Raw genomic sequence first — 12,500 nt, 5'->3', positions numbered from 1 at the left:
CGAGGAGGGATACCGAAACCAAAAGGTTAGCATACCGAAAGGGAAACTATGAGGGGATAAGAAAATTCCTAACAGATATAGCATGGGAAACAGAGCTCAGGGGAAAGACGGCCCAAGATATGATGGATTACATCACGCAGAAGTGCAAGGACGCAGCAAACAAGTTTGTCCCAGTCCAAAAGGAAAACAGAGAAATGAAGATGAGAAACCCATGGTTTAATCAAAGATGTAGGCTAGCTAAGCAGCAAAGTAAAAGGGCATGGAGAAACTATAGGAATAACAGGACACTGGAGAGCAGAGAAAGATACCAGAATGCCAGGAATGAATATGTCAGGATGAGAAGAGAGGCAGAAAGACAATACGAAAATGACATCGCAAGCAAGGCAAAGACTCAGCCTAAATTGTTGCATAGCCACATTAGGAGAAAAACAACAGTAAAGGAACAGGTTATGAGATTAAGGATAGGGGCGGAAGGATTCACTACAAATGACAAGGAAGTGTGTGAGGAATTGAATAAGAAATTCCAGGAGGTCTTCACCTTAGAACAAGGAGAAATTCCAGAGGTAAGTGAGGGAATAGCTAACCAGGAACCACTGGAAGAGTTTGAGATTACCAGTGGGGAAGTAAGGAAGTGTTTACTAGAGTTGGACGTGACGAAGGCTATAGGCCCAGATGGAATCTCCCCTTGGGTTCTAAAGGAAGGAGCAAGAGAACTGAGCCTACCACTCTCCATAGTGTATAACAAATCACTGGCAACAGGGGAACTGCCAGATACTTGGAAAGCAGCTAACGTAGTCCCGATATACAAGAAAGGGGATAGACAGGAGGCACTGAACTACAGGCCAGTGTCCCTAACCTGCATACCATGCAAGCTGATGGAGAAGATTGTGCGAAAAAAACTAGTGGAGCATCTGGAGCGAAGGAACTTTGTAACACAGCATCAACATGGGTTCAGGGATGGCAGGTCCTGCCTCACAGGGTTACTTGAATTCTACGACCAGGCAACAAAAATAAGGCAAGAAAGAGAAGGGTGGGCAGACTGCATATTTTTGGATTGTCAGAAAGCCTTTGATACAGTGCCACACAAGAGGCTAGTGCGAAAGTTGGAGATGCAGGCTGGAGTGAGAGGGAAGGTACTCCGGTGGATAGAGGAATACCTAAGCAACAGGAGACAACGAGTCTGTGTGAGGGGTGAGGTCTCAGATTGGCGAGACGTCACAAGTGGAGTCCCGCAGGGGTCAGTCCTTGGACCTATACTGTTTCTGGTATATGTAAATGATCTCCCAGAGGGTATAGATTCGTTCCTCTCAATGTTTGCCGACGATGCAAAAATTATGAGGAGGATTGAAACAGAGGATGATAGTAGGAGGCTACAAGATGACCTGGATAGACTGAGTGAATGGTCCAACAAATGGCTGTTGAAGTTCAACCCGAGTAAATGCAAAGTAATGAAACTAGGCAGTGGAAACAGGAGGCCAGGCACAGGATACAGAATAGGAGATGAAGTACTTAATGAAACAGACAGAGAGAAAGATCTAGGAGTTGATATCACACCAAACCTGTCTCCTGAAGCCCACATAAAGAGAATAACGTCTGCGGCATATGCGAGGCTGGCTAACATCAGAACGGCGTTCAGGAACCTGTGTAAGGAATCATTCAGAATCTTGTACACCACATATGTAAGACCAATCCTGGAGTATGCGGCCCCAGCATGGAGCCCGTACCTTGTCAAGCACAAGACGAAGCTGGAAAAAGTCCAAAGGTATGCTACTAGACTAGTCCCAGAACTAAGAGGCATGAGTTATGAGGAAAGGCTGCGGGAAATGCACCTCACGACACTGGAAGACAGAAGAGTAAGGGGGGACATGATCACAACCTACAAAATCCTCAGGGGAATCGACCGGGTAAACAAGGACGAACTTTTCAACACTGGTGGGACGCGAACAAGGGGACACAGGTGGAAGCTGAGTACCCAAATGAGCCACAGAGACGTTAGAAAGAACTTTTTCAGTGTCAGAGTAGTTAGCAAATGGAATGCATTAGGAAGTGATGTGGTGGAGGCTGACTCCATTCACAGTTTCAAATGTAGATATGATAGAGCCCAATAGGCTCAGGAATCTGTACACCAGTTGATTGACGGTTGAGAGGCGGGACCAAAGAGCCAGAGCTCAACCCCCGCAAGCACAATTAGGTGAGTACAATTAGGTGAGTACACACACACACACACACACACACACACACAGATTGAGACTGAGGAGGAGGAGGATTGAAACTGAGGACGATAGTAGGAGGCTACAAGATGACCTAGACAGACTGAGTGAATGGTTCAACAACACCTAGGCTGTTGAAGTTCAACCCGAGTAAATCCAATGAAATGAAACTAGGTAGTGGAAATAGGAGGCCAGACACAGGATACAGAATTGGAGGTGAAGTACTTAATGAAACGAACCGAGAGAAAGATCTAGGAGTTGATATCACACCAAATCTGAGGCATATGCGAGGCTGGCTAACATCAGAACAGCGTTCAGGAACCTGTGTAAGGAATCATTCAGAATCTTGTAAACCACATATGTAAGACCAATCCTGGAGTATGCGGCCCCAGCATGGAGCCCGTACCTTGTCAAGCACAAGACAAAGCTGGAAAAAGTCCAAAGGTATGCCACTAGACTAGTCCCAGAACTAAGAGGCATGAGTTACGAGGAAAGGCTGCGGGAAATGCACCTTACGACACTGGAAGACAGAACAATAAGGGGAGACATGATCACAATCTACAAAATCCTCAGAGGAATCGACCGGGTAAACAAGGATGAACTATTCAACACTGGTGGGACGCGAACAAGGGGACACAGGTGGAAACTGAGTACCCACATGAGCCACAGAGGTTAGAAGGAACTTTTTTAGTGTCAGAGCTGTTAACGGATGGAATGCATTAGGCAGTGATGTGGTGGAGGCTGATTCTATACACAGTTTTATATGTAGATATGATAGAGCCCAGTAGGCTCAGGAATCTGTACACCAGTTGATTGACAGTTGAGAGGCGGGACCAAAGAGCCAAAGCTCAACCCCCGCAAGCACAAATAGGTGAGTACACACACACAAACACACACACTCACACACTCACACACACACTCACACACACACTCACACACACACACACACACACACACACACACACACACACACACACACACACACATACACACACACACATACACACACGTGCGTCGCGCGTGTGTGTATGTGTGTCTCAGAGTCGTGTGCGGGAGACGGTAGGAGACACACGCGATTAGTGAGGTCCGCGGAAATTCGTCAATTTCTCGGGACATTGAAGGAGTATAGAGGCTAGATCATAGTATTTGGCCTCTCGCAGTGTGTAGCTAGCAGGGTGCAACATAGCATAGTCATATCGCTAGTGATAGTGCGAAGATTTGGCGAAGAAACCAAAAGTGGAGCTAGGGCATCACCGGTGCATGTAAGTGTGTGACCTGACTGGGTGGGACGCCCCGCCGTGGAACTACCTGTGTGTGCTGTGAGTGGTGACTGTGATCAGTGGTACAGTGAATTAGTGATCTGTCACATAACGATACAGTGACTGACTCCAGAGCTTTGTGTAGACAGAAGAACCGACCGCATCAATCTACCAGCACTTAGTGAATCACCTAGTGGGAGACAACGACGGATGACCATCGTCATCATACATCGCTTACTCATCTGGTTGTGTGAGCGGGAGGCAGACTGGTATGTACCCCTCTGTGGTCAATTAATCAGGTGTACAGATTGAGGTAAAAGATTATCAAATTCTCGTTCAGGATAACATATATATTTAAAAATCTCCGAGTGGCTCATTTAGGCAGAGGTATCCCCCTGACATAAGGGATATCTTGACACATACAAGCTCGCCCGCCCACGTACGTATACACGCACACAAGTGTGCACACGCTAAAACAGACACACACACACGTGCACACACACACACACACACACACACAATTGTTCAGTCAGGGGAAAAGGCATCAACACCTGGGATAGGACCTTTCTATCCCCCCCCCTCTTGACCCCACCATCTGACCTGACCTGACTTAGTCCCCATCTCCGCCCCCCCCACCCCCAGTCCCCCGCATCGCCCATACACACACTCTTCCCCTCCCCACTCTCTCTCTCTCCCACTCCCTCTCTCCCACTATCTCTCTCCTGCTCTCTCTCTCCTGCTCTCTCTGTCTCTCTCTCTCTCTCTCTCTGTCTCTCTCTGTCTCTCTCTCTCTCTCTCTCTCTCTCTCTCTCTCTCTCTCTCTCTCTCTCTCTCTCTCTCTCTCTCTCTCTCTCTCTCTCTCTCTCTCTCTCTCCCTCCCTCCCTCCCCCTCTCCCTCCCTCTCTTTCCATCCCCCTCCCTCCCCCTCTCCCTCCCTCTCTTTCCTTCCCCCTCCCTCTCTGCCCACACACACACCTCCCCCCCCTCTCTTCCTCACCCGCTCTCTCCCTCACCCGCTCTCTCCCTCACCCACTCTCTCCCTCTCCTCTCTCTCCCTCCCGCCTCTCTCCCCATCTCCTCCCCCCCTCCCCTTCTACTTTCTTCTCACTTCAGTGGAAGGGTCGGATCCCCCCCACCCACCCATTTATCTCTCCCTTTATCACTCCCTTTCTCTCTCTCTCTTTCTCTCTCTCTTCCTCTCTCTCTCTCTCTCCCTCCCCCATCCCAACAGGGTCAAGCATGGCAGCCAGAGGTCCCAGGGGAACAGGAAAGAGCCAAGGTGACGAGATGAAGGAAATGTTCGCCCAGTTTCTGGAGGACATCAAGAGTGAGATGCAAGAAATGATGCAGGAAATGAAGAACGAAATAAGCAACCTGAAAAGAGAGCTGACAGCAGCAAAGGAGGAGATTAGAGCCCTCAAAGAGAATGGTATCGAGGCTGAGAATCAGAAAACCACCCAGGGAGAAGGTGGTAATAGTTTTCTGGATGAGAATGCCACAATAATAGCAACATTTGCAGAAATACTAAAAAAAAAATAACTCTGAAGTAATGACTGCAGTGATGGAGGTGGCCATGAAAGCAGCCACCTCGAAGGAGGCGGCACGCTCCACTAGCCAACTGCTGGAAAGGAACAGATCAGTGGTTGCTGTGGGTATTAAGGAGCAGGAAGGATCTAATAGGACAGAGTGGAATGACAAGGACAAAGCAGCAGTGAATGAAGTACTAAAGGCACTAGACATGGAAGGGGCTGAGCATAGCATTGAGAAGGTTTTCAGGCTAGGCCGGTACAACAAAGACCGAGACCGAGTGATAAAGATAGTGTTTGCAAACGAGAACACAAAGGAGAAGATCCTATCAAGGAAGAGCTCCCTGAAAAACGTGGGAAAATTAAAAAATGTATTCCTCCAGAGAGACATGACAAGGGAGGAGAGAGCCGTGGCGGCAGAAGCAAGGAAGAGGCCCAGGGCGAGAGGGGAAAACCAGGAAGTCACAGCTCCCAACACAACACCCCCAGAGGCGAGGGGGGAACCCACAACCAGCTACCCAGTAACACCAGAAGGGAGGACAACCCCGCCTCCCTCCTCTGCATAGAAAACCCCCCTACCCCAAACCCTCCCTGCCCCCACTCAAATGTTCAGCCAAATCTCCCTCCTCCCACACCCAATCCCCACCCTTCTACCCCTCCCCTCCTCCCGTGTCCTCCCTCCCCCCCTTTCCTTCCCGTCCTCCCTCCCCTTTCACCCCATACCCTCCCTGTCCTTCCCCCTTCACTGGATCCCCCGCCCCTCATCCCAGTATCCTCTGAGACCCTGTTCTCCACCTCACAGGTCCTCACACCCATGGAACAGCCTCCCCCACCAGCAGAACACTCACCAAGGAGGCGATTTGAGAAGGGACAGAAGAAAGTGAGCCTCAAAGCGATGTACACTAACATAGATGGAATTACAAATAAAGCAAATGAGCTTGTTGAAATGGTGCTAGAGGAAAACCCAGACATAATAGCCCTCACAGAAACAAAGATCACGAAAACGATAACAAATGCAGTGTTCCCACAGGACTATTATGTTATGAGGAAAGAGAGGGAAGGAAGAGGTGGGGGTGGTGTAGCTCTGCTGGTAAGAAAAGGCTGGGATTTTGAGATGGATATTCAGGGCTGTGAAGGTTTCAGTGACTACATAGCAGGTACTGTAACAAATGGAGGGAAAAAAATTATAGTCGCAGTCATATATAATCCACCACCAAATGACAGAAGAACTAGACAGGAATATGATAGAAACAACATGGCCACCATTAACATAATAGAAAGAGCAGCTTCTGTTGCTAGCAGGAATGGATCTGGACTACTAATTATGGGAGACTTCTACCATGGGAAGATAGATTGGAAGAACAGAGACCCGCATGGAGGACCAGAAACATGGAGAGCTAAGCTGCTGGACGTGGCAACAAGAAACTTTCTAAGCCAGCACACCAAAGAACCAACAAGAATGAGAGGAGAAGATGAACCAGCAATGCTTGATTTGATATTTACCCTAAATGAATGGGATATAAGGGAAGTTAAGATGGAAGCGCCCTTGGGAATGAGTGACCACAGTATATTGAACTTTGAGTACCTGGTAGAACTAGGACTTATCTCCCCCCCAAAAGAACTAGGAATCAAAAGGCTGGCATACCGAAAGGGGAATTATGAACAGATGAGAAGTTTCCTAAGTGAAATACCTTGGGACACAGACCTCAGAGACAAGTCTGTAGAGGGTATGATGGACTATGTTACCCAAAAGTGTCAGGAGGCAGTAAACAGGTTCATCCCGGCCCAAAGGGAAAAATCCGAGAAGCAACAGAAGAATCCATGGTATAATAGGGCATGTATGGAAGCGAAGAAACTGAACAAAAAGGCGTGGAGGAACTTCCGGAATAACAGAACACCAGAAAGCAGAGAGAGATACCAGAGAACCAGGAATGAGTACGTCAGTGTTAGAAGAGAAGCAGAGAAAAATTTTGAAAATGATATAGCAAACAAAGCCAAGACCGAACCAAAGCTACTCCACAGTCACATCAGAAGGAAAACAACAGTGAAAGAACAGGTATTGAAACTTAGAACAGGCGAGGACAGGTATACAGAGAATGACAGAGAGGTGTGTGAAGAACTCAACAAGAGGTTCCAGGAGGTCTTCACAATAGAACAGGGTGAGGTCACTGTGCTAGGAGAAAGGGAGGTAAACCAGGCGGCCTTGGAGGAGTTCGAAATTACGAGAGAGGAGGTCAAGAGACACCTGCTGGATCTGGATGTTGGAAAGGCTGTTGGTCCAGATGGGATCTCACCATGGGTACTGAAAGAGTGTGCAGAGGCACTTTGCTTGCCGCTCTCCATAGTGTATAGTAAGCCAGTAGAGACGGGAGACCTACCAGAAATATGGAAGACGGCGAATGTGGTCCCAATATACAAAAAAGGCGACAGACAAGAGGCACTGAACTACAGGCCAGTGTCCTTGACTTGTATACCATGCAAGGTGATGGAGAAGATCGTGAGAAAAAACCTGGTAACACATCTGGAGAGAAGGGACTTCGTGACAAATCGCCAACATGGATTCAGGGAGGGTAAATCCTGCCTTACAGGCTTGATAGAATTCTACGATCAGGTGACACAGATTAAGCAAGAAAGAGAGGGCTGGGCGGAGTGCATTTTCTTGGATTGTCGGAAAGCCTTTGACACAGTACCGCATAAGAGGCTGGTACATAAGCTGGAGAGACAGGCAGGTGTAGCTGGTAAGGTGCTCCAGTGGATAAGGGAGTATCTAAGCAATAGGAAGCAGAGAGTTACGGTGAGGGGTGAGACCTCCGATTGGCGTGAAGTCACCAGTGGAGTCCTACAGGGCTCTGTACTCGGTCCTATCTTGTTTCTGATATATGTAAATGATCTCCCGGAGGGTATCGATTCATTTCTCTCAATGTTTGCGGACGATGCTAAAATTATGAGAAGGATTAAAACAGAAGAGGACTGTTTGAGGCTTCAAGAAGACCTAGGCAAGCTGAAGGAATGGTCGAGCAAATGGTTGTTAGAGTTTAACCCAACCAAATGTAATGTAATGAAGATAGGTGTAGGGAGCAGGTGGCCAGATACAAGGTATCATCTGGGAGAGGAAATTCTTCAGGAGTCAGAGAAGGAAAACGACTTGGGGGTTGATATCACGCCAGACCTGTCTCCTGCAGCACATATCAAGCGGATAACATCAGCGGCATATGCCAGGCTGGCCAACATACGAACGGCATTCAGAAACTTGTGTAAAGAATCATTCAGAACTTTGTATACCACATATGTCAGGCCAATCCTGGAGTATGCAGCCCCAGCATGGAGTCCATATCTAGTCAAGGATAAGACTAAACTGGAAAAGGATCAAAGGTTTGCCACCAGACTAGAACCCGAGCTGAGAGGTATGAGCTACGAGGAGAGACTACAGGAATTAAACCTCACTTCGCTGGAAGACAGAAGATTTAGGGGGGACATGATCACCACATTCAAGATTCTGAAGGGGATTGATAGGGTAGATAAAGACAGTCTATTTAACACAAGGGGAACACGCACAAGGGGACACAGGTGGAAACTGAGTGCCCAAATGAGCCACAGAGATATTAGAAAGAACTTTTTTAGTGTCAGAGTGGTTGACAAATGGAATGCATTAGGGGGTGATGTGGTGGAGGCTGACTCCATACACAGTTTCAAGTGTAGATATGACAGAGCCCGATAGGCTCAGGAATCTGTACACCTGTTGATTGACGGTTGAGAGGCGGGACCAAAGAGCCAGAGCTCAACTCCCGCAAACACAACTAGGTGAGTACACACACACACACACACACACACACACACACACACACACACACACACACACACACACACACACCGTACCGTGGAGCCCGTACCTTGTCAAGCACAAGACGAAGCTGGAAAAAGTCCAAAGGTATGCCACTAGACTAGTCCCAGAACTAAGAGGCATGAGTTACGAGGAAATGCTGCGGGAAATGCACCTTACGACACTGGAAGACAGAAGAGTAAGGGGAGACATGATCACAACCTACAAAATCCTCAGAGGAATCGACTGGGTAAACAAGGATAAAGTATTCAACACTGGTGGGACGCGAACAAGGGGACACAGGTGGAAACTGAGTACTCACATGAGCCACAGAGACGTTAGAAGGAACTTTTTCAGTGTCAGAGTAGTTAACGGATGGAATGCATTAGGCAGTGATGTGGTGGAGGCTGACTCCATACACAGTTTTAAATGTAGATATGATAGAGCCCAGTAGGCTCAGGAATCTGTACACCAGTTGATTGACAGTTGAGAGGCGGGACCAAAGAGCCAAAGCTCAACCCCCGCAAGCACAAATAGGTGAGTACACACACACACACACACACACACACACACACACACACACACACACACACACACACACACACACACACACACACACACACACACACACACAACAGAACATCTGGCTAACATCAGACTGGCTAACATCAGAACAGCGTTCAGGAACCTGTGTAAGGAATCATTCAGAATCTTGTACACCACACATGTAAGACCAATCCTGGAGTATGCGGCCCCAGCATGGAGCCCGTATGTTGTCAAGCACAAGACGAAGCTGGAAAAAGTCCAAAGATATGCCACTAGACTAGTCCCAGAACTAAGAGTCATGAGTTACGAGGGAAGGCTGCGGGAAATGCATCTTACGACACTGGAAGACAGAAGAGTAAGGGGAGACATGATCACAACCTACAAAATCCTCAGAGGAATCGACCGGGTAAACAAGAATAAACTATTCAACACTGGTGGGACGCGAACAAGGGGACACAGGTGGAAACTGAGTACCCACATGAGCCACAGAGACGTTACAAGGAACTTTTTCAGTGTCAGAGTAGTTAACGGATGGAATGCATTAGGCAGTGATGTGGTGGAGGCTGACTCCATACACAGTTTTAAATGTAAATATGATAGAGCCCAGTAGGTTCAGGAATCTGTACACCAGTTGATTGACAGTTGAGAGGCGGGACCAAAGAGCCAAAGCTCAACCCCCGCAAGCACAAATAGGTTAGTACAAATAGGTGAGTACACACACACACACACACACACAGACACACACACACACACACACACACACACACACACACACACACACACACACAAACACACACACACACACACACACACACACACACACAACTGAGGTACAGGGGCCTCGTAGCCTGGTGGATAGCGCGCAGGATTCGTAATTCTGTGGCGCGGGTTCGATTCCCGCACGAGGCAGAAACAAATGGGCAAAGTTTCTTTCACCCTGAATGCCCCTGTTACCTAGCAGTAAATAGGTACCTGGGAGTTAGTCAGCTGTCACGGGCTGCTTCCTGGGGTGTGTGTGTGTGTGTGTGTGGTGTGGAAAAAAAAAAAAAAAAGTAGTTAGTAAACAGTTGATTGACAGTTGAGAGGCGGGCCGAAAGAGCAAAGCTCAACCCCCGTAAAAACACAACTAGTAAACACACACACACACACACACACACACACACATGGAGTCCATACCTAGTCAAGGATAAGACTAAACTGGAAAAGGTTCAAAGGTTTGCCACCAGACTAGTACCCGAGCTGAGAGGTATGAGCTATGAGGAGAGACTACGGGAATTAAACCTCACTTCGCTGGAAGACAGAAGAGTTACGGGGGACATGATCACCACATTCAAGATTCTGAAGGGAATTGATAGGGTAGATAAAGACAGTCTATTTTTCACATGGGGAACATGCACAAGGGGACACAGGTGGAAACTGAGTGCCCAATTGAGCCACAGAGATATTAGAAAGAACTTTTTTAGTGTCAGAGTGGTTGACAAATGGAATGCATTAGGGGGTGATGTGGTGGAGGCTGACTCCATACACAGTTTCAAGTGTAGATATGATAGAGCCCGATAGGCTCAGGAATCTGTACACCTGTTGATTGATGGTTGAGAGGCGGGACCAAAGAGCCAGAGCTCAACCCCCGCAAACACAACTAGGTGAGTACAACTAGGTGAGTACACACACACACACACACAGTTGAGAGGCGGGACCAAAGAGCCAAAGCTCAACCCCCGCAAACACAAATAGGTGAGTACAAATAGGTGAGTACACACACACACACACACACAGACAGAGTTTTCTCCAACAAGAGAAAAACGAAAAACAACAGAAAAACCCATGGTTCAACCAGGAATGTAAGGTAGCGAAACAACTGAGTAAAAGAACATGGAGAAACTACAGAAATAACAGAACACCAGAGAGCAGGGAGAGATACCAGAGGGCCAGAAATGAGTACATCAGAGTGAGGAGGGAAGCAGAGAGACAGTTTGAAAATGACATCGCGAGTAAAGCCAAGACCCAACCAAAGCTGCTCCACAGCCACATCAGGAGGAAAACAGCAGAGAAGGAACAAGTGATGAAGCTGCGGAAAGGGGAGAACAGATACACAGAGAATGACAAGGAGGTGTGTGAAGAACTCAACAAGAGATTCCAGGAGGTCTTCACAATAGAACAAGGAGAAGCCTCTGCAATAAATGAGGTGGCGGCAAACCAAGCAACCATGGAGGAATTTGACCTCACCACTGATGAGGTCTAAAGGTGTCTACTGGAGCTGGATGTGACAAAGGCTGTTGGGCCTGATAGAATCTCTCCATGGATACTAAAGGAAGGTGCAGAAGCACTAAGTGTGCCACTCTCTATTATGTATAACAGGTCACTGGAAACAGGAGACTTACCAGAAAGTTGGAAGACAGTTAACGTGGTCCCAATATACAAAAAGGGTGACAGGAAAGAGGCACTGAATTACAGGCCAGTTTCCTTAACTTGTATACCATGCAAGGTGATGGAGAAGATCGTGAGGAAAAGGCTCGTAGAGCATCTGGAGGGAAATAACTTTGTAACGCACCACCAACATGGGTTCAGAGATGGTAAATCGTGCCTCACAGGTTTAATAGAATTTTATGAGCAGGCAACAAAAATTAGGCAGGAAGAGAAGGGTGGCCCGACTGCATTTTCCTGGATTGACAAAAAGCCTTTGACACAGTACCCCATAAAAGGCTGTTAAAAAAGTTGGAGCAACAGGCAGGAGTAAAAGGGAAGGTGCTCCAATGGATAAGGGAGTACTAAAGCAACAGGAAACAGCGAGTAACGGTGAGGGGGGAGACATCAGAGTAGCGAGATGTCACCAGCGGAGTCCCACAGGGCTCAGTACTTGGACCCATCCTGTTTCTAATATATGTGAACGATCTTCCAGAGGGTATAGACTCATTCCTCTCGATGTTTGCTGATGATGCAAAAATTATGAGAAGAATCAAGACGGATGAAGATAGACAGAGACTACAGGATAAACTGGAGGAATGGGCTAGAAAATGGCTGCTAAAGTTTAACTCAGGAAAGTGTAAGGTGATGAAATTAGGCGAAGGGAGCAGGAGCCTGAACACAAGGTATCATCTGGGAGGTGAAATCCTGCAAGAGTCAAATAGAGAGAAGGATC

Source organism: Procambarus clarkii, chromosome 2 (assembly GCF_040958095.1).
Source record: "Procambarus clarkii isolate CNS0578487 chromosome 2, FALCON_Pclarkii_2.0, whole genome shotgun sequence".
Classification (NCBI taxonomy): Eukaryota; Metazoa; Arthropoda; class Malacostraca; order Decapoda; family Cambaridae; genus Procambarus; species Procambarus clarkii.
Note: the sequence above shows the minus strand (reverse complement) of the source record.